This window comes from Manis javanica, chromosome 3 (genome assembly GCF_040802235.1).
Source record: "Manis javanica isolate MJ-LG chromosome 3, MJ_LKY, whole genome shotgun sequence".
In the NCBI taxonomy this organism is placed as follows: domain Eukaryota; kingdom Metazoa; phylum Chordata; class Mammalia; order Pholidota; family Manidae; genus Manis; species Manis javanica.
In genome coordinates, this window is record NC_133158.1 from 44,786,935 (window position 1) to 44,810,201 (window position 23,267).

The 23,267-nt window shown below is 43.5% G+C and overlaps 1 long non-coding RNA gene across 1 annotated transcript in view; it reads right to left on the minus strand.

Moving 5' to 3' along the window:
- Positions 1-9,103, minus strand: part of LOC108407846 (uncharacterized) — a 29,811-nt gene extending 20,708 nt beyond the window's left edge. Inside the window, exon 1 of the long non-coding RNA XR_001855829.3 lies at positions 8,661-9,103. This is a non-coding gene — a long non-coding RNA (uncharacterized lncRNA). The remainder of the gene's footprint in view (positions 1-8,660) is intronic.
- Positions 9,104-23,267: the final 14,164 nt, after the last annotated feature.

A 23,267-nucleotide genomic window follows, 5' to 3' on the forward strand; every position in this document is an offset into this window, starting at 1 on the left:
GCAGCCTCCCAGCCCCCTCGGGTCTAAGGTGGACACACTGAGAGTACAGTCTGCCTTCAAGAGGATGGGCCCAGGAAGAGCTCAGGCCTGCTCTGGAAGCGGCCCTGGGGCCCCTGGCTTGAGGCATGCTCAGTGGTGACACCCTGACACCCCAGACTGCCCAGAACTCGGGAAGTTGAACTTGAATCACTCACCACTACCCTGGCTAGAATATGTTAGGCTTTGAGGAGAGCTTCTGCTCAGACAGCACACATCTGGAAACTCCTCTGAAAACCCCTGGGATAAACAGATGGGTGGGAAAATGGGTGCTATACTTCACGGAACACAACTGTGATGTGGAATCCAGTCCCAGATCAAGTCACACCATAAGTAAAAGGGACAGAGAAGAAATGGGATGCAGGAAGCCGAAATGAGCCCAGACTGCCCAGGGGCCAACCAATGAGAACAGAGGCCATCCTGAAAGCTCCTCCAGGAGCCAGGAAATAACCCTTTAGCCCCTGGATTGCTGCCCTCCAGGAAGAACAAACACAGGTCACATCCCTTGGCCAAGAGGCAATTTCAATTATTCACATGACAGTAAGCCCAGAATTTTACTAGGAGGATTCAGGGTGAGCTGTTCAGGATATGGACGTGTCTGCAGCCTTACCTGAAAATCCCATGGACTACAATGTTTTCCACAAGTATTTTTACCCTTTGCCAAAGCCGGTGGATGCCAGAAGCCCGTCAGTGGAGGTCCAGTGGCTATTACTAGGATCTGTGTCAATATGAGGTCATTTCAGATGGGGCTGAATGACCAGCTGCCTATTACTGAAGAGAATATTCTTGAATATTATTCTACAGAAGCGAGTGTGCCACCATGATCTGACCAAGAACCCGAAGATAAAGAGACTGCGTCAGCTACCTTCCCATGTGCCTCCCCGACACCCCCTTCCCCATCTTCTCCCCCGTGTCCTGCCCTGGGGAGATTATTTTCGTGGGGCCTGGATTGACCACGCACATAACCCTGGTGACGGACAAATGCCCTTGCTTTCTGGTTTCAAACCGATCCAGCAAAGGAGAGCCCCAGCAGCAAACTGGAGGGAAGAGCAGTTAAATCCTGGCGATTTTCCCCTGGGCTGCCTCCTTCAGGGCGACTTTGTTCACTGGTGCTGCAGGGGCAGAGGCCATCTCTAGAGATGCTCTCTCTCCTTCTAGACCTCTTGAGCCACTTCCTCTTTCACGTCCTTTGATCCTATGAAGCAGCTCATCCCTCCCTCCTGCTTATATTACTGCTTATATTACTGTGCTCACTCTGAAGGGCCCCCTATACCCCGCCTACACCCCTTTGTACCTAGTGCTTTTATTAAGCCTTTCCTCAATTTCCCTAATTTGAGTGTGCTCTTTACTTCCTGTTGGGACCCTGACTGATTCTGGTGCCTCTCATATGATAAGATCCAGCTCTCTATGATTCTATGCCTGGGCCCTTCTATGGGCTGACTTAATGACTTCGTTTTAAGAAATAGCTATATCCCCGATCGTTTTCAGTGTACGTACTGTGCTGGAGTCTTTTTTCAGTTCTCAAGAGTTTTTAAGTTAAAGTTTCTTTATTGAACATTTACTATATTCCAAGTACAGCACCAAACACTCCAAATGCATTTTCTTATTAATTCACACAACCCTGACAAATAAAGGATATTGCCATCCTCATTTTATAGATGAGAGCTCTAAGGCTCTTGCCAAGATCACCCAGTTGATAAAGATTGTGCTTATCTATGGGAAGTTACCAAAGTCTTTGAGAAAGATCTTCATTGATTTTGCATTATCATTTTGGAGAAAAATTTGTTGGTAAGTTTGTCCTCAAAATGTTTCCAGGAGCTTGTAGTCAGAATTTCAGTCTTAGCCATGCTAACTCTGCACCAGCCACTTGCAGCTCCTAGATCATCAGAGTATGGAGAATGAGCCCACACTTACCTAGACTTCTGAGATTACTTGCCTCTGTTGATGTAGTAAACTAAAGAGGGTCTCCCCAGAATCCACGTCCACCCAGAACCTCAGAAAGTTAGTTTATTTGGAAATAGAGTCTTTTGCAGATGGCATTAAGTTAAAGATCTCGAGATGAGAGCATCCTAGAGGCAGGGGAACCCTAAATCCAAGGGCTGGTGTCCTTACAAGAGGAAAGGACATACAGAAACCTAGAAGGGAAGGTCAGTGAAAATGAGGACAAAAGTTAGAGGGACCCGGCCTCCAGCCAACAATGCCTGGAGCTGCCAGAAGCTGGAAGAAAGAAGGGAGGATTCTTCCCTAGACCTTTAGACGGTGCACAGCCCTGGTGACACCTTGACTTCGGGCTTCTGGACTCCAGAACCATCAAAGAATATGCTTTTGCTGTTTTAAGTTTGTGTTAATTTGTTATCTAGTAAACTAAAATGGTGACTTAGAAGTGGAGACATGAGCCATCATGGAAACACCTCATAACCTGAAGCATATCATGAATCTGAAAGAATCATACAATATGAGGTAAAATTTGAAGATTATGGTTTGTTAACCCATCTGACAAGAGAGAGTCTGGCCCAATGTCTCCTGACTGGTCTTAATTGGCATCCCTTGGGTTTTTCCCAGAGCTTCAAGGAAAAAAGAAAGGTATTTTGGATGCTATTTCCTCCACACCTATCCTTTGGGATTTTCACCCAAGCAGTTGTCTTAGCAGAAAACTCAGGAGCTGGATCAAGCAGAGCATGCCTTACTAACTGGGACCAAAGTCCCACGTCACAGGACATTCAATAAACCAGGAAAAGCACCGTGTCACTTCCATAGGAGACACCTGCAGAGCCATGTTCCTGCAGTGAGTGAATGACTGCAGATCTGGAAGCATTTCTGGGAGCAGTAGGGTGGAGATATTTGGGTTAGACTTCCTGGAATTTCTCCGGGGCCATAAAATGAGGGAAGCAGCTACCATCCTGCAAGGACCCGATTGCTTCTTCAATCATAAGACCTCTACACCCGGCACCAAAAAGCAAAATCAACCCAAGGAAAGGGTACTTCTTTGCTAGTTAAAGACTGCTGACCCCAGAAGCCAAAAAGAAGACCGATAATTTAATTCTATAAACCTTTCCAACTTCTGCATGAAGGAAAATACACCACATCAGAACCAAAGTCAAAAGACAAATGAGAAATGATTAAGTATGGCATATGCAAACAAAAGCTTATTTCTTCATTATACAAAGAACTCTCACAAGTCAGTAAGGAGCCACCCAAGAGGGGGGAAAACAGGATTCAAATAGGAAGTTCACATGAAAGCATAGGAAAAGAGTCTCAAACTGGCTCATATTTAAAGAAACTAAGACAAAAATAATAAAAATGAGTTTCTTTCAACACTGGCAAAAATTTTAATCTTAGTTATGGGAAACAGGCATTCTCATGCACGGTGGGCTGGAGTGTAAGTAGAGTATCTGGGGAAGAATTCGGCAACATGTCTAAAATATACAAACTGATGCAGTTTACATTCTTTAAATGTTTAAAAATTTGCCTTACGGATATTTGCATAAATATGCAATCATGACTATATAGCAATGCTCATGATAGCACTGTTTATAAAAGCAAATAAGTAGGAACTACCCCAAAGTCTACAGCATAAACCTACTTAAGTCAGTATAGTAATACTATATGGTTTTTCAAAAGAACACCAAAAAATCTGTATGGATTGCTTGTATATTTTAGGCAGAAAAAAAAAGTCAGAACAGAAGATATAATCCACACGAAACTATATTTCCTATACTACACTACAGTCCACTTACCACTCCACAACTTGCTTTGTCACATGTAGGAAATATATATTTGAATTCTAGAAGAATATACAAAAGCTATATTAATAGTTGTTATTAATTATTATTAAATTACTAATAATTAACATTATTAAATGGCTACTTCTAAAGACTGGGCAAAGGATAAGCAAAAGAAAGGGAATACTTGCTTTCTCTTCTCTGAATTTTTTTACCATGAGTATAATTATAGTTATAATTTTTTAAAAAGATGATGCTGACATTGGGGAACTTTATGCCTTCAAGAAAATTATTGATCTTCTTTGCACCAGTAACTGGGTCTTTTTGGAGTGCAGAAAGATTTGCCCCTGCCCTATAGCTTCTGCTGCTGCATTACTGAGACAGAAACAGCAAGAGGGAAAGACAGAGACAGGCAAAGAGACGGAGACAGAGGACTGCAAACACCTGTCCAGCCCCAGCCAGCTTTGCAGAGGTCCTGGGGGTCTGTCCCATCACAGGACCTCTGAAGGTGCTCAGAGCTAACAGCGCATAGCACAGATGGGCACTTCTCCAAGTTTGCGGCCCTCATGGATATAGGAGGCAGTGCCCTTGCGCCTACTGCCTGCAGTCCCACAACTCCCACCCCACCCAGTGCCAGCCCCACAGGAACTCAGCTTCTTCGGACCTACTATAGCCGTAAGGCCTTTAGCAGCCCCAGATCCCATTAGGAAGCACTTATGCCTAATTTGAGCTGAGGGCTTTGGAGCCACCATGAGCTATGCCAGGCACTTGGGGTATATTTTCATATAATCTGGACATCACCCCTGTAGGTTATATACTCTCCTGATGACACAGTGGCCACCCAAGGCCACACAGCCATAAAGCAGAAGGGCATGGAGCCCTAGACTTATGAGTCACACACAGCCCGTGCAAGATCCCGCCCCTGTGATTGCAGTCACTTGAGCCAAGTGGAAGACAAGGTCAGACCTTTAACTGCTTTCATTCTTGAGATGAAAATCCATAGGATACTCTGCTGTCAGACACTTGCAGCCATAGCTCAAGGCCCCAGAGGTGGACATGGGCCTGGAGCCCAATCTGTAATCCCTGGCCTGGGAATTCCCTTTGACGTTCCTCTCCCCATGGCCTACACCCCAGGCTGGCAGATGCTTAAGGAACACTGTTCACCTCCAGATATTTTGTCCTTATTCTCCCCTGTTGGAAAAAAGTGCACCCTTCCCCTGGTCAGGGCAGGCTGCTCATACAGAGTGCAATGGCTTTCCAACCCCACAGCAAGTCCTACAGTGATCTGTAAAGTCCAAAAGTTGAAGTCAGCATCTTGAATAACTTCAAGCACAAACCAAGCATTAGGCTGCCCTTCACTGTACCCTCCTTACCCCCACCACATTCTATATTGCAGCTTCCAGAGAAATATGGCATGACAGGGGAACTCAACAAAGACTGAGTCATCAGCACGTGCCAGTGTTACACACAGAGGTGAACCCTTAATGTCACCATGCTAGGCATGTACATAGATTCTCTCTCTCCATGCTCACAACATTCTGAAGGGTGGTTTTATTTTTATTCCCAATTTAGAATTGCCCAAAAGGATTTTTGGCAATAATGCACTCAAAACTCCATGTCTGGAAAATAAGAAAGCCAAGAGTCAACCACAAAGCCTAACATTTTACCACTGTAACCTCTGACGCAGCTCCAACGTACCTCCAACACACATCAAAATGAACGGACACAAGACCCAGTTTTACTGTCACAGAAACTTCCATACTAAGCACTCCTCTTTCTCAAATTCAAAATTAAACCTCTTTTCGGGTTCAATGCTTCCCATCTCAAAAGTTTTATTACCTTTGGATCTATTTTCTCTTGAATTATTAACACACTGATTATCTGACAATAAACTCCCTAAATAATATGAGTAAAGGACATAAGCTTGGAAATAAGGCATCATGAAAAAGGTGTTACCCATCATCCCACCTCATTTCTCAGTAGAAAAACTGATGGTGAAACCAACCAGCAGCTAATGGAAGCATAATATTCCAATAGTGGGAGTTATTGCAAAAAAAAACTCTGCAGAAAGGGTGGCTCTTCGAGCTACTATTAGATGTTGAGGACGACTTTGGTTACTGGGCACTTTGCACACAAAATGAGAAAGATTCAAAGAACATGTCCCGACTATGTGAATGAGCATGGTATGCGGGACACTTCGAACAAAGCAATGAGACCTTTTAGAAGGAGGGGGTCTAAATTCCACGGGTACCTTCATCAGTTTGCAGCAGCATTTCTCAATCATCTTTTCATAAAATAATTAATGGTGTAAAGATTAAGACTCAATGGTTTTCCCTCGTGGGTCATGGGGCTGAGGTGTGTAGTGGCCACTGTCACAACTGGTGGCTTTCCTCAGCCCACTTGCCCAGTTGTGCACAAGAAAGGCTTTGTTATAGGAATTAGCCTCCAGCCCGAGGGCCTTGAGCTCTGAGAGGCACTTCACGGTAGCAATGCTATTGCCATAGTTACCAGGCCCTCTGCAGTCCGTTTCTGCACCTCACCACAAAAACCTCCCGGAATAATACAACTGAAAGTGGGCCCACATGCTAGTTAGCTAGCCTGGATTATTAGTTGTTGATGTCAAATTTTTTTTTAAATTATTTTGGAAAAAGAAATACATCAGTGAGATTTTGGAAAGCCACCTGCAATAGCTAAGCCATTTGGATTTTTAAACTAAACACACAGTCCACCAGAGAAAAATAGGGTGCTTTCCAGATTACAGGTATTGCTTGAAAACAGTTTTCTTGGTTTTTATTCACTTGGTTTCTGTTGGTTTTATTCCTGGATTAAAAACCATCTTGACCCTCTGACCCTGGAGAATAATACGTCTCGGTTCTGGGATTCGAGGGCACTGTGAACGCGTGGGGTCTTGCCAACACAGACAGGCGCCCAGCTTGGTTTGGTAAATGGAAATTATGTCTTTACATAAATGCCTTTATGTTATGTCTATTTCATGTGTTGGTGGGAACTCATGATGAGTTATTTCAATAAGGATATAAACACGCCTCTTCAAGCATGTATTACTGATACAGTAAGGTAAAAATAGTAGCAACTAACTAAAAACCATAAGGTATATTTCGCAGGTATAACTTCTTTCCCAGAGAAGAGAATTATTTAAGGTGAAGCAAGGATGTAGCACACTGGGCCCTAGAGGAAAGCAAAAGTGCGGGAGGTGCCAGTGGGCGGAGGGGAGGGGTGCACAGTCGGCGTCACCTGAGTAGCCCCAGCACCCCCCCGGGAGCACCAAGCTCGACAAGCACAGTACATGCAGAAGGAAGTGGCCAGCTCCGTGTGGCCTCCAGGGTCTCAGCTGTCATTCTGTAGGTAAGGTCAACTCAACCTACATAAAGATCAAATGACACCGAGGTAGTTATTATTTACCTCAGAATTTTACAAGACCTAAAAGGCCTGAGGGCAATTGAACCATGCCAAGAGGGAAAATTGTGTACTTTTTTCTGCCCAATTACGATTCAAAGATAAGTGGCCATCAAGGAGCTGTATCATAGCAGTTAAGAGCACCAGCTTTAAAGTCAGGCAGAGCTGGGGTCAAATCCCAGCACGCTGGTGGCCTTGAGGACTTAGGCAAGCCACGTGATGCTCAAAGTGGGGATGATGATAGCACTTTATGCCTTGATGAGATACTGCAGGAAAAGTACATGACACAGGCTTGAGACATAGGAAACATTCAATACGTGGTAGCTATAGTAATAATGTGAGAGAGGAAGGGATGGAGCCAGAGAAGGGAGGGAAGGAGGAACCCTGAGCAGGAGGAAGAGAGGGGGAGGAGGGACAGAGGATCAGAAAGGGGCGTTGCGGCGTACCCACAGCGCTCCCCAGGACCTGCTGGGTGCGCATAGGGACAGAGAAGAGCAGCTGAGGCTTTTAGTAAGGAATGACCTGACTCCGACATGAGTGTATTCATGACCCTCGAAAGATCTCTTTAAGTTCCAGAATTTACTATTCGGCCTGCCTTCCAGAACACATAGGTTCACTTTTTTGCCTACAACTGACCCAAGGAAAGGATTCCCCCAGCTCCCTCCCACTTACCCAGGAGGACCACAGAGGAGACAACGAGGCTCCTGTCTGAGGTGGCCTCTGAGGCCCTCGGGCCGCCTGCCATTCTCCCTTCTCGTTCTCTGCAAGCACTCGTGTTCCTGCACCCATTCTCCAGAGCAAAGTCAGGAAGGGGGCCTCAGAGGACGGGTTGTTAATCAGAATTACCGGGGTCCACCAAACCACCTTCCGCATCCTAAAATTGGGTATTGGCTGAACTTGTAGCTGCCTGACACACAGGTCACCTGCTGCCATTGGCAACATGTGTCAGCTTCAGGCCTGGGCCCGGGAGGCAGGGGTGGACGGTACGGGTGAAATAAGGTTTGGCAAACAACGCTGCCCAGATCTCGTAATCTTCTGCTGAGGCATTTCACGAGAGTATTTTAAGCTAAGAATCAGGGTTATTTCCCTGATTCCAAGAGCAGAAGCTTGGCATTTTAGGAATTTGAAATGGCAGATCCAGCCCAGAGCACACGTGTGTGTGTGTGTGTGTGTGTGTGTGTGTGTGTGTGTGTGTGTGTGTGAGAGAGAGAGAGAGAGAGAGAGAGAGAGAGAGAGCTAAGCACTCAAAATACTATTTACAGGTTGTTAGAGACCCACTCTCACTTTCACATACACCAAACCTTTTAGACAATAAAGATCAAGATGGGCCAGGCTAATAAAGAACAGCATGCGTTCACAGCCCCCAGCACAGCCTCTCGAGCAGGTGTGCAGGCACGCACAGTGGCAGTGCCTGGGGGCTGCCAAAGTGGGTGAGGAGCTCATAACCTTCAAGCTTTTCAAGGTGCCCCTGAAACAAGAGACACTCACCTACTGAAAGGTGTCCCTGAGAGCACCGTGAGACCACCATCCCTGGCATCTCCCAGGCTCTGCGCCACGTCTTCTCACCCAAGGCTCCTGTAGCCCTGGCTTGTTCTACCTGCCAGTTGTTGCTGCTTTTCAGGCCCGGCTCCTCGATGCTTGGGCACCCCAAGTGCTGGGAGCCTCTTCATCCACAGCCTCTGTGCCATCCAGCATAACTCCCAGCTGCCTCTGTGTTCCCAGAACAAGGTAGTCCAGTATTATCATGAGGCACAAGGTCTGAGATCTAGTGCTACTTACCCTTCAGGCATATTAATCATGGCTTGTTTTCTGTATTCTGTGGCTTTGACAACTGCAGCCCCTCCCAGGGCCAGCCAGTCCCTACAGATAGTAAAAGACTTTGCTATCAAGTGCAAACCAGCAGGTCCAAAGCTCACAGTCCTGATCACTTCCTGTTACACTCCAGGCCGTTGTCCCCTAATCACCCCAGGGCCACGTCCCAAACCATCAGGGACAGTGCGCATACCCCAGAGCCTGCTAACATTATACACACCAGCCCACCCCAAGCCTGCTCCCCCTGCCTCGGCTATTCTTTCCCATGAGAACCACAATAAAGGCTCCTGCACACATTTCCTATTTTCAGAACCCATAAAATTTACTGGTTTAAACTGTCCAATCCTGTGGTTTCAATTGTATTTGGAGTTGTGCAAACATCCCCACTATCTACTTCCAGAACATTTTCTTTATCCACAACACCCTCTTCTCCACAAAGACACAACCATTAGTGGTCACTCACTGCTGCACCACTCCCCAGCTCCTGGCAACCACTCACCTACTTCCCTTCCCTGAACTCGCATTTTCTGGACATTTCTTATAAATGCAGTCATGCAATATGTGGCCTTCTGTGTCTGGCCTCTTTCAATTAGCATAATGTTTTTAAGGTTCTGCCATGTCATAGCTGTGTCTGTGTTCCATTCCTTGTTATAGAGGAATAGCATTCCATTGTATAGATATACTACAATTTGTTTACCCATTCATTAGTTGATGGACTTTTGGGTTATTTCCACTCTTTGGCTAGGGTGCATAATGCTGCTGTGAACATTCACGTACATGCTTTGTGTGGACATACATTTTCACGTCTCTGCGGGGTATACCTAGGAGGGGAATTTCTAGGTCATATAGTGGCTCTACAATCAGTCTTTGCAGAGGATTTTGTTTCAAATCCAGTGGTTGGGGGAGGCGTTGTTAATAACATGCCATTGAGCTGACATCTGAAGGATGTGATCTAAACAAGCCACACATGGGGATGGGGAAAGGGCCGACGGCACAGGGAACAGCAAGATCAAAGATAAGAACACACCTGCCAGGCCTGAGGAACAGTGTCAGCCTTCTGCCCTGTGATGCAGCGCCCAGCATTGGATGAATCCACAGAATTCAAGTAAAATACAGTGACCAACACTGAGTGTGAGGTTTCTGCACCCCTTAACTCATTTATCACTGACAACAACTGCCAAGAAGGCATTATCTCACCGGTTTTACAGATGAGAAAACAGGCATAGAGAAGTAGTGTGACCTGCCATGACCCACCAAAGGGCACACGTGCCAGTAACAGAACCAAAACCAAAGCAAGGTTGCCTGACCCCAGGTCCGTGCTCATAGCTGCTATGCTGTCACGTCTGCCTGTGCTTTGGCACAGCCAGAAAAACTTGGGGCCAGACCTTATGCAAGATTTTTATGCATAAAGTATGTGTATGAATCATGAAGGGAGAAAACAATGGTTTGGGGATTGGGTTGGGTTTTTTTTTTAATACTGAGAAGCAGAGAAAGAACAGGATTGACCTGATGCCTATAAATTTCTGTTTTGAAAATAACTTTTAACCCAGAGCTACATTCTGACTCTGACAATTTCATGTCATGGGTGCCCAACAGTGGGAATGGACAGTGGCCCAGGGCCTTGGGACAGAGCCCTGGAGACCCCCTCAGGGGTGGGTGCTCAGCCTGTAGCTGCCAGATGATGGGCCAGTGGAGAGGAGGGTGTCCCGGGAGAAGAAATCATGCCACAGGTCAGTTACCTGATACAGACAGACTGGGGGTCCAGGGGGCAATCCGCCCCAGCCAGCCATCTCACCGAGGTGCTGACTGTCACCTGGACCCCACAAGCAGCCCCTCTTCTGTCCTCCACGTCCCCTGGGCAGAGGTGGATGGATGGAATATGAAAGAGCCCTGAATCTGAGGGAGGGAAGGGAATGGCGGGGTGCAGCAGGCATGAAGTCTGAGTTAGCTGAACTCGCTGGACTTGGGAACAGCCGGCAGAGGGGCCGGAGACGATTGAACAAGTCGTGGGACAAACTGGCTGGAACTGGGCCAACCCAAGATGGCACCCAGCTTGACCGGGAATAGACCTCTAACTTCATTAAGATCTCACTTAACTAGTAAAATAACATCCAAGACAGTTTACAGTTGTCATGAAACCCTGAAAGGGACCTAATGTCTCACCTGAGGGTTTCAGCCCCAGGCAAGCCTACTCTGAATTTGGTGGGACATAATAACAACAATGGAACTTCAGGGGTAAAAAGGGGCTCATACCAAGCTTTATTCTCACAGCAGCAGGTCAGGTGTTAGAATCATGTCTGCGCCCAGCAGTCTACAAGCAGCAAGCATGTCTCTGCCTCTGCCTCAGGCTCAGCCTCCGCCCCAAGCTCTGCCCTCGCCCCCAGCCTCTGCTCCCCTCTCCTGCTCCCCTGCGCTTTCCTCTAAGCTCTGCTCTGAGCACCCGAGGGGACTCTTAGAGCAGCACTGACAATAATAGCTCATTGCCAATGGGTACACGAGCAGGAGCCTGCCCAGTGGGCCAAGTATGACATCACTGCTCGTGCACAGTGGGTATATTAGATGGGGTCAGATGAGGACCCTGGCCCTGGAACTTCCATTTCCCCTGCACCTAATAAGGAAAACCAATCCCTTTTCCAAGAATTCCCCCAGAGAAATCATGACTATTCTGCCCCCTGCTTTACACGCTCATTGTCCTTCCAACAAAGAGCCAGCAGACCACTGAGGGGAGCTGCCCTACCTAAGGGAGAGAGACCACTTCGAGCCACTGAATGTCCCATACCTTCCACCTCTTAATAAATCTGCCTGTTCTGCACATGGTTTGCATTTTATTTCTATCCTGTGAGTAGCCACTTCTCCTGCAACAGAGCCCCACAAAGTTCTCTTTTTCTTCAAAGATTCCCACAGCTGAAGACAAGACCTCAGAATAGCCACAAACATTGATGGAGAGTTATTTATTCTGTATCACTAATGATTCTGTAACATCTTCCTATGTTGACAGATAGTAACTGCACCAGTAGGGGTGAGGATTTAATAATATGGGTAACTGTGGAACCACTGTAGTGTATACTTGAAACCAATATAAGATGGTGTATCAATGATACTTGAACACAAAATAAATAAATAAAAGTTATTTATTCTGTTGACACATGGGGAGCCAGATAATTCATCTCAACTTCTCCCAAACTGGCAATTCATGATGAGACAAATGACAAAATGTTGAGAACATGGGAAATGAAGGTAAATTTTTTAAATCCAGATGATGATTCTTTTATTTTTAACAGCAAATGACTTGACAAAATGGTCAGTATCCTAGAGTTATGGGCTTACTCCTGGACATTCCTTTAGCAGGATCTGACTTAATTCGGTCACCAGAGAGCCTCTGCTGATTCCACAGAGGCTCTCTGGAGAATATAAGGATCCTCATGCAAATTAAATTGCTTTAGCTGTTTGGGAGGGCAGCCACAAATAGAAATAACCAACCTGGCCTTTGGAGTCAGAGGGCTTGAATGCCAGCTCTCCAGCTTACTAGCTGTGTGCTCCTAGGCAGGCTACGTAATTTTTCTGTTTCTCTATTTCCCTAGCTAGAAATATAATTATATAAAAACAATCCTTAAGTCTTATGGTCGTTAGAAGGATCACATAAGACAATAAATGAAAAATCTTTTAAAGCATATCTGGCACTTAGTAAATAGTCAAAGATTAGTTCCCATTTTTGACCAAGAAATTCATTTAATGCTTAAGCTCAAGCCACTGTGCTCTGGGCCATGAAGATGAATGACATGCAAATTCTGTCCTCAAAAACCTACTATTTACATTCCACTGCTTGGTATCTGCTCAAGAGAAGTAAAAACGTCTGTGCACAAAAAGATGTGTCCAACAACATTCATGGCACATTTATTCAAAATAGCCAAACACTGGAAATGACTAAATGTCCATCAACTGAAGTATGAATAAACAAACTGATAATTCCATACTCAGCAATGAAAAAAAAAACTACAGATACTAGCACCAGCATGGGTGAGGCCAAAACATTTCAAGGAGGGAAGGAAGTCAGACAAAAAACGAATAGTTGTTTCACTCATTTATAAGATGTTCTAAAGAAAAGGAAATCTGTTGTGTTAGAAAACAAAGTAGAGGGGACTGGGAACGGGGCAAAGGGGAGAGATCAGCTAGCAGAGGAGTACAGGGAACTTTATGAGGTGAGGGTGTTGGTTACATAAACACACACATTTGTCAAACTTCATTAAGCTGCACACTGAAAACAGGGACCGTGGCACAATAAGAAATATATCTGGTGCTCACTTTGGCACCACATATACTAAAAGAAATCCTTCCATTTGCACCAACATGGATTGATCTAGAGGGTGTTATGCTCAATGAAATAAGCCAGGCAGAGAAAGACAAATACCATATGATTTCACTTATTTGTGGAATATAAACACAAAGCAAAACAGAAGGAACAAAGTAACAGTAGACTCAGACACTGAGAAGGTACTAGTGGTTACCATGGGGGAGGGGTTGGAGCAGGTGGGGAGGGGAGGGGATAAAGGGGCACAACAATTTGCAATCACAATATAAGTTGGTCACAGGACATAGTACATCATGAAGAATACTATCGGTGATTTTGTAACATCATTCCACGTTGATAGTAACCGCACTAAAGGAGGTGAGGACTTGATAATGTGGGTAACTGTTGAATCCCTATGTTGTACATTTGAAAGTAACATAAGATTGTATGTCAATGATACTTTAATTTTTAAAAAAAAGAAAACCGTTAAAACTTTAAAAAGGAAAACAAAAAATTTTTTTTTCTGTTCTTCAACTGCACATTTATTAAATGAGACACACACAAAAAAAACAACTATGAAAGACAAATTGGTCATTTGGCTGTTATAATTATGAACTCACAGGGATCAAAGTACAACGTGAGGGAAACAGCCAATAGTGCTGTCTTATCTCCATACATTTGACAAATGGTAACTGCACTTTGGGGGTGAGCACTGAATGAGGTAGATAACTGTGGAATCACCATGTTGTATACGCAAAACTAATATTGTATATAACTATACTTCAATTTAAATGAATAAATAAATAAATAAATGTTTTAAACATGTATCTGGTCTTTGTCCCCAGTTCCTGACACAGAGCTCCTGCAGCCCTTGGAATTTCCTGATAGGAGTGTCTTTTGTTGATCATAAAGAGTCCATTTGGGTCAGTAGATGACTCATAGGGAATAGGGGGATCTAGACAGCTTCCAGATAGCAGGTGGCTGCCAGAAAAACCGGTCATGTAATCAGAAGGTTACAACTTTCAGCCCTGCCCTCCAGGGAGGGGAGAGGAGCTGGAGACTGAGTTCTATCACCAATGGCCAGTGACTTAATCAGCCACGTCTACCTAAAGAACCCTCAATAAAAAACTCAGAAAGATGAGTTTGGGGGAGCTTCCTGGTTGCTGAACATGATATACCGAGTGGGTGGTGTACCTTCTTCACAGGCACAGAGGCTCCTGGGCCCAGAACCCTTCTGAACTTTGCCCTCTGTACCATAGATAGTAGATTTTAATCATAAGTACATCACGGCCCTTAGTTCTGTAAATCATTCCAACAAACCTTCAAACTGCGACTGAGGGTAGAGGGTGTTGTGAGAACCTCTGGTTTTGTATTCCACTGGACAGAAATGCAGGAAGCCTGAAGACCTCATTTTCAGCTGGAATCTAAACTTGGGGCAGTTCTATGGGACAGAGACTTTAACCTGTAGGATCTGCACTAACCCTGGGAGTTAGTATCAGAATTGGATTGTAAAACACCCAAATGGGGTCAGAAAACTGGAGAATTGGCTGGCATTGGAAAAACCACAGATGAATATTATTGTATAAATTAAACCTCAGTGAAGTTGATTTAAAAAGAAAAACCTACGACCAAGCAAAGAATTTTCAAACTATACTCTGAATTGAGATCCCCTGGGGGTCAAGGTCCCCATAACTATACTCAGAGCAGCTCCCCTTCTATCTCATTTTTATACTGGAGATCCATTTGAATAAAGAGTTCCAGAGCTTAAATATATATATATTTGAAAACCACTAGACTTTGTAAAGGTCCTTTCGGAGTGATCAATTTGACTGACCCACGCAGGTGAGGGAAGAAGAGCTTTGTGTTTTCTAGGATCTAAATTCCTCCTGGTAAGCATTTTTTAAACCCAGTGACACTTCTCAATCATCTGAGGAGCTTCTAAAATTTTTCTGATGCCTGAGGCCCACCCAGAATGTTCATGGTGGGTCAAAAGCACCATCATTGTACTAAAAACTTTCCAGGAATTCAAGCCAGGGGGGCAAACCACAGACAGGTTCAGTAGCCATCCAGAATGCCCATTCTTCTACCTAAATATTTCACCATCTCCACATACCACAGAAATCCTTCTGTAACCATGCTGACATACCATCACAGTCACCTCTCGTGGATTGGGCCTAATGGTATTTCAGGGTTTAAATCTCTATGAAACTAGTTAAAGCTTGGAGAAAGATATCTCTGCTCCTCAAAGAAAAATGAAACCAGGTGGCATTTCTCTGCTTTATATTTACAGAATCTGAGGAGAAGTCCATGAGTGTGATGTTTTTAACATGAGCTTGATTTTCCTCCCTAGATAACTTCCATGTCTTTCTAGGGAGAGATGAACATTTTGTACAAAGGGACCTTTGTACAAGGTACAAAGCTTCTGTACCAGAAGGCCTGAGCTGCTACAAAAGAAGCAAACTGAAAATGCATGTCCTGGGGGAGGATTAAAGATGGTGGCGTGAGAGGTGAGAAACAGAGGCTTCCTCCTAAAACAGCATATAACACAAAAATATAATTAATACTACTAATCCTGAAAGAACAACAGGGAAGAGGGCTGCGCCAAACTTCATACACCTGGAGAAAAGAATAAACCTCATAGAACAGGGTAACATACCAAAGCCATGGCCTAGCGGGATCCAAGCCCTTCCCCCACCCCAGCTCACCAGCTGGAGGAAGAGAAACTGAGCAGGGAGGGAGTGGAGGCCTGAGACTGCTGAATATCTAGCTCTGGAGATCTGCTCTGGGAGCACAAACCTACATTTCATGGTGCTTTCATGGTACTCTCGTGATTAGGGGGTTGGAAAGCTAAGACAGGCAGAATTCCTGGAGAGACTGAGATTCCAGCTGCTTGTGGACAGCAGGGATCCATATCCGGTTGCTCTGGGACAAAAGAAAGGTGGGCAGAATGAGAGACTTCCTAACAGTGAGAGGGCTGCTAAAGGGGCAAGGATTGCACAGAGCTTACTGCTCAGGAGAAAGGACAGGTAGACAAAATTGTCCAGGTGCACTCTGCCCAGCAGTTTCGGAACTTTCTCAAGCTTCAGGCACTCCAGCTCCCTGGCTGGCTACACAGCTCGAAGGACCCCCTCCGTGATACGCAGCCTATTGCGCCTTTCTCCCGGCCAGCCCCACCTGGTTCACACACCAGCAAACCCTACCCTGGCATTAGGCCAGCCAGAGAGAAGCCCCATCTACAGCAACTACAAATGCAAAGCATAGAGGCTTATACCTGTGTGCTCAGCCCACTGGTTCTGGCAGTGGAGGCAGGCAGAGCAGCCAGGAAGCAGGAAACAACTCTTTCCTCCCCCCAGGCACCAATACCACTCCCCTGTGACCCCCGACATTGCTTCAGGGGCTGAGCAGCTCCAGACAGTAGAGCTTCTGGGGGCTAGAGGGCACCATATACAAATATGAAACGCCAAAGAAACCTGGTTCAAAGTAAAATTATGAATACAACACCTGACAAAGAGTCAAATGAAATCAACCTCATGAATCTTCCTGAAAGGGATTTCAAAATAAAAATCATCAACATGCTCATGGAGGTACAGAAAAATATTCAAGAACTCAGGAGTGAATTCTGGTAGGAGATCCAATCATTGAAGATCACAATGGAAGGTATTAAGAGAAGATTAGATACGTTAGAGGAGACGATAAATGAAATAGAAATTAGAGAAGAATACAAAGAAGCTGAGGCACAGAGAGAAAAAAGGATCTCTAAGAATGAAAGAATATTAAGAGAACTGTGTGACCAATCAAAATGGAACAATATTTGCATTATTGGGTACCAGAAGAAGAAGAGACAGAAAAAGGTATAAAAAGTGTCTTTGAGGAGGTAATTGCTGAAAACTTCCCATCAGTGGAAGGAGATAGTCTCTGAGGCCATGGAGGTGGACAGATTTCCCAACACAAGGGACCCAAAGAAGACAACACCAAGACACATAGTAATTAAAATGGCAAAGATCAAGGATAAGGACAGACTATTAAAAGCAGCCAGAGAGAGAAATAAGATCACATACAAAGGAAAGCCCATCAGGCTATCATCAGATTTCTTAGCAGAAACCTTACAGGCCATAAAGGCATGGTATGATGTATTTAATGCAATGAATCAGAAGGGCCTCAAACTGAGATTACTTTATCTGGCAAGATTATCATTTAAATTTGAAGGAGAGATTAAACAATTTCCAGATAAGCAAAAGCTGAGAGAATTTACCTCCCAAAAACCATCTCTACAGTATATTTTGGAGGGACTGCTATAGATGGAAGTGTTCCTAAGGTTGAACAGCTGTCACCAGAGGTAATGAAACCACAGTAAAGGAAGTAGAACAGTTAATTACTAAGCAAATGGAAAATTAAATCAACTATCTCCAAAGTCAATAAAGAGATAGAAAAGAGTACAGAATATGATACTTAATATATAAAGAATGAAGGAGGAAGAAAAAGGAGGAGAAAAAAAGAACCTTTAGATTGTATTTGTAACAGCATATTATGTGAGTTAAGTTAGACTCTTAGTAAGGAATTTAACCTGGAACCTTTGGTAACCATAAATCTAAAGCCTGCAATGGCAATAAGTACACACCTATCGATAATCACCCTAAATGTAAATGGACTGAATGCTCATATGGGACTTTGAGAGTCTACACACATAAACAGAATCACTGAATGGATAGAAAAACAAGACCCACCTATATGCTGCCTACAAGAGACACACTTCAAACCCAAAGACATATGCCAACTAAAAGTGAAGGGATGGAAAAATATATTTCATGCAACTAATAGGGAGAGAAAAGCAGGTGGTGCAATAATCGTATCAGACAAAATAGACTTCAAAACAAAAAAAGTCACAAGAGACAAAGAAGAAGTATCATTACATAATGATAAAGGGGTCAGTCCAACAAGAGGATACAACCATTATAAATATCTATGCACCCAACACAGGAGGACCTACATATGTGAAACAAATACTAAGAGAATTAAAAGGAGAAATAGAATGCAATACATTCATTCTAGGAGACTTCAACTCTCCACTCACTCCAAAGGACAGATCAACCAGACAGAAAATAAGTAAGGAGACAGAGGCATTGAACAACACATTAGAACAGATGGACTTAACAGACATCTACAGAACTCTACACCCAAAAGCAGCAGGATATGTATTCTTCTCAAGTGCACATGGAACATTTTCAAGAATAGATCATATGCTAGGCCACAAAAAGAGCCTCGGTAAATTCAAAAAGATTGAAATTGTACCTACGAGTTTCTCAGACCACAAAGGTATGAAACTAGTAATAAATTACGCAAAGAAAATGAAAAATCCCACAAACACATGGAGGCTTAACAACATGCTCCTAAATAACCAATGGATTGATGACCAAAGAAAAACAGAGATCAAGCAATATATGGAGACAACTGACAACAATAATTCAACACCACAAAATCTGAGCGATGCAGCAAAGGTCATGCTAGAAGGAAAGTATATTGCAATAAGCCTACCTCAGTAAAGAAGAACAATCCCATATGAACACTCTAAACTCACAATTAATGAAACTAGAAAAATAAGAACAAATGAGGCCCAAAGTCAGTAGAAGGAGGGACATGATTAAGATTAGAGCAGAAATAAATAAAATTGAAAAGACTAAAATAGTAGAAAGAATCAATGAAAGCAAGAACTGGTTCTTCGAGAAAATAAACAAAATAGATAAACCCCTAGCCAGGCTTATCAAGAAAAAAAGAGAGTCTACACACATAAACAGAATCAGAAATGAGAAAGGAAAAATCACTATGGACACCACAGAAATACAAAGAATTATAAGAGAATACTATGAAAAATTATATGCCAACAAACTGGATAACCTAGAAGAAATGGACTACTTTCTAGAAAAACACAACCTTCCAAGGCTGACCCAGAAAGAAACAGAAAATCTGAATAGACCAATTGCCAGCAACAACATTGAATTGGTAATCAAAAAACTACCTAAGAACAAAACCCATCCTCCTTAAAGTTTTCCAAAGAGTAAAAGAAAAGGGAATACTTCCAAACTCATTCTATGAGGCCAGCAAACTCTAACACCAAAACCAGGCAAAGACACCACAAAAAAATAAAATTACAGACCAATATCCCTGATGAACATAGATGCAAAAATACTCAACAAAATATTAGCAAACCAAATTCAAAAATACATCAAGAGGATCATACACCATGATCAAGTGGGATTCATCTGAGGGATGGAAGGATGGTACAACATTCGAAAATCCATCAACATCATCCACCACATTAACAAAAAGAAGGACAAAAACCACATGATCATCTCCATAGATGCTGAAAAAGCATTCGACAAAATTCAACATCCATTCATGATAAAAACTCTCAACAAAATGGGTATAGAGGGCAAGTACCTCAACATAATAAAGGCCATATATGACAAACCCACAGCCAACATCATACTTAACAGAGAGAAGATGAAAGCTTTTCCTTTAAGATCAGGATCAAGACAGGAATGCCCACTCTCCCCACTTCTATTCAACATAGTACTGGAGGTCCTAGCCACGGCCGTCAGACAACACAAAGAAATAAAAGGCATCCAGATTGGCAAACAAGAAGTTAAACTGTCCCTGTTTGCAGATGACATGATATTGCACATAAAAAACCCTAAAGACTCCACTCCAAAACTACTAGAACTATTATCTGAATTCAGCAAAGTTGAAGGATACAAAATTAACACACAGATATCTGTGGCATTCCTATACACTAACAATGAACTAGCAAAAAGAGAAATCAAGAAAACAATTCCATTCACACTTGCATCAAAAAGAATAAAATACCTAGGAATAAACCTAACCAAGGAAGTGAAAGACCTATACTCTGAAAACTACAAGACACTCATGAGAGAAATTAAAGAAGACACCAAAAAATGGAAATACATCCTGTGCTCATGGATAGGAAGAATTAATATTGTCAAAATGGCCATTCTGCCTAAAGCAATCTACAGATTCAATGCAACTCCTATCAAAATACCAACAGCATCTTCAATGAACTAGAGCAAATACTTCTAAAATTCATATGGAACCACAGAAGACTCCAAAGAGCCAAAGCAATCCTGAGAAGGAAGAATAAAGCTTGGGGGATTATGCTCTCCAACTTCAAGCTCTACTGCAAAGACACAGTAATCAAGACAATTTGGTACTGGCACAAGAACAGACCCAAAGACTAGTGGAACAGACTAGAGAGCCCTGATATAAACCCAACCATATATGGTCAATTAATATACAATAAAGGAGCCATGGACATACAATGGGGAAATGACAGCCTCTTCAACAACTGGTGTTGGCAAAACTGGATTATTGTTTAACCCCATACACAAAATTAACTCTAAATGGATCAAAGACCTGAATGTAAGTCATGAAACCATAAAACTCTTAGAAAAAAACATAGGCAAACATCTCCTGAATATAAGCATGAGAAACTTCTTCCTGAACGAGTCTCCTTGAGCAAGGGAAACAAAAGCAAAAATGAACACTTGGGAGTACATTAAACTAAAAAATTTCTGTACAGCAAAGGGGCACCATCAACAGAACAAAAAGGCAGCCTACAGTATGGGAGAATATATTCATAAATAACATTTCTGACAAGGGGTTAACATCCAAAACATATAAAGAACTCACACGCCTCAACACCCAAAAAGCAAGTAACCCAATTGAAAAATGGGCAGAGGATATGAAGAGACAATTCTCCAAAGAAGAAATTCAGATGACCAACAGATGCATGAAAAGATGCTCCACATCACTAATCATTAGGGAAATGAAAATTAAAACCACAGTGAGACATCACCTCACACCAGTAAGGATGACCAGCAATGAAAAGACTAAGAACAACAAATTCTGGAGAGGATGTGGAGAAAGAGGAACCCTCCTACACTGCTGGTGGGAATGTAAGCTAGTTCAACCATTGTGGAAAGCAATATGAAGGTTCCTCAAAAAACTAAAAATAGAAATACCATTTGACCCAGGAATCCCACTCTTTGGAATTTACTCAAAGAATATAACTTCTCAAACTCAAAAAGACTTATGTACCCCTATGTTTATTGCAGCACTATTTACAATAGCCAATATATGGAAGCAACCTAAGTGTCCATCAGTAGATGAATGGATAAAGAAGATGTGGTGCATATACACAATGGAATACTATTCAGCCATAAGAAAGAAACAAATCCTACATTTGCAACAACATGGATGGAGCTAGAGGGTATTATGCTCAGTGAAATAAGCCAGGCAGAGAAAGACAAGTAACATGATTTCCCTCATTTGTAGAGTATAACAACGAAGTAAAATTGAAGGAATAAAATAGCAGCAGACTCACAGCCTCCAAGGGACTAGTGGTTACCAAAAGGGAGGTGTGGGTCCAGAGGGAGGGAGAAGGGGATTGAGGGGTATTATGTTTAGTACACATGGTGTAAGGGTTATGGGGAAAACATGTAGCACAGAAAAGGCAAACAGTGAATCTGTGGCATCTTACTACACTGATGGACAGTGACTGCATTGGGGTATGGGTGGGGACTTGATAATATGGGCAAATGTAGTAACCACATTGTTTTATCATGTGAAACCTTCATAAGAGTGTATATCAATAATACCTTAATAAAAAATTAAAATTAAATAAATAAAGTCAGGGATGAAAAAAGAAAAGAAAAAGAAAATGCATGTCCTGGGACTAGGGTTATTTTGCCCCATTAAATTATCCCCACGTGGAGCCAGCAAAGCCATCCTCTCAGCGAAAAATCCCGTGAGGTGCTAGTTGCCGCCCTGGCCAGTCAGTTCCTGGGAGTGACAGCTAAGCTGCAGAGGAATTCTGGATACATCCTTCAGAGTCAGTGAGTTGGCATGGACCCCAGGACAACCAGGCTGGAAAAGGCAGATGAGAATTTTTAGCTTTTCCTCTCTGCAAGCTAAGGCTTTGGATCTGAAGCCACTGATCACTGTCTAGATTTCTGCAGGCTGACAGCAGTTCAGTTCCCTCTAGAAAAAGGGTGGGCACTGGTGGCCACAGTGAGCTGCCCAAGAACTTTAGAATAAAGGGAATGGAATTGTCCTCTGATGGTTCTGCTCAGAAAGCAGCACTTAATGGGGCACAACTGAGAAGTTCGAGTCACCTTACTCAGGATTTTGACCATGGCATCGAGCCTGCAGACAGAATATGTGGACCAGCAGAGGCCAGGGAAGGGGGCATTTTGAGGGCAAGGTGTACGCTGCCTACTGCCTGGCCAGGCTCTGTCCAGGGCACAGCCATGGTCAAGGACAGAAAGGAAGAGGGCCTACTGGGGAGGCTGGTCCTGGCTTTGGAGTGGGATGCAAGCAGATCTCACACGCAGCGTGGCCTTTTCCAGGCTGTGTGGCCTCACACGAGCACTGACACCCTCTGCCTCACTTTCTTATCTGTAAAGTGAGGATGGCGTGCACTTTATGGGGTTACTGTAGGCATTAGGTACAGCCCTTAACACTGAGTCCGAACATGGCCAGGCACCGATGAATGTAAGCTGAGAAAAATACTATGAAACACGAAATGAGACGCCTCATTTTAATCCTGAACTGAGAGTTTGATTCATGAGTGGGTGGGAAAAGGCCTCACGCTCCTGTGCTGACAAACCCTTCCTGACCGTGTTCCCCCCACTTATTCCCTCACCTCCACGCTGCACTCCAAGCTACTCACCCACCTGGCTGAGCCTCTTCCCAGCCTGAATCCACCGCCCTTGAGAGCATTACATATACAGCGTATATACACACATTATGTATATGCATACATTACTAAGGACAGGTGTTTTGCCCTTTATTATACCCCTCTGTCATTTTTCCTTGACTTACTGCATTGGGGAGGGCATTTAGAACAATACTGAACAGCAATGATAATAGGCATCCTGGTTTCTCATCTTAAAGATAATGTCTTCAATATTTTCCCATTAGGT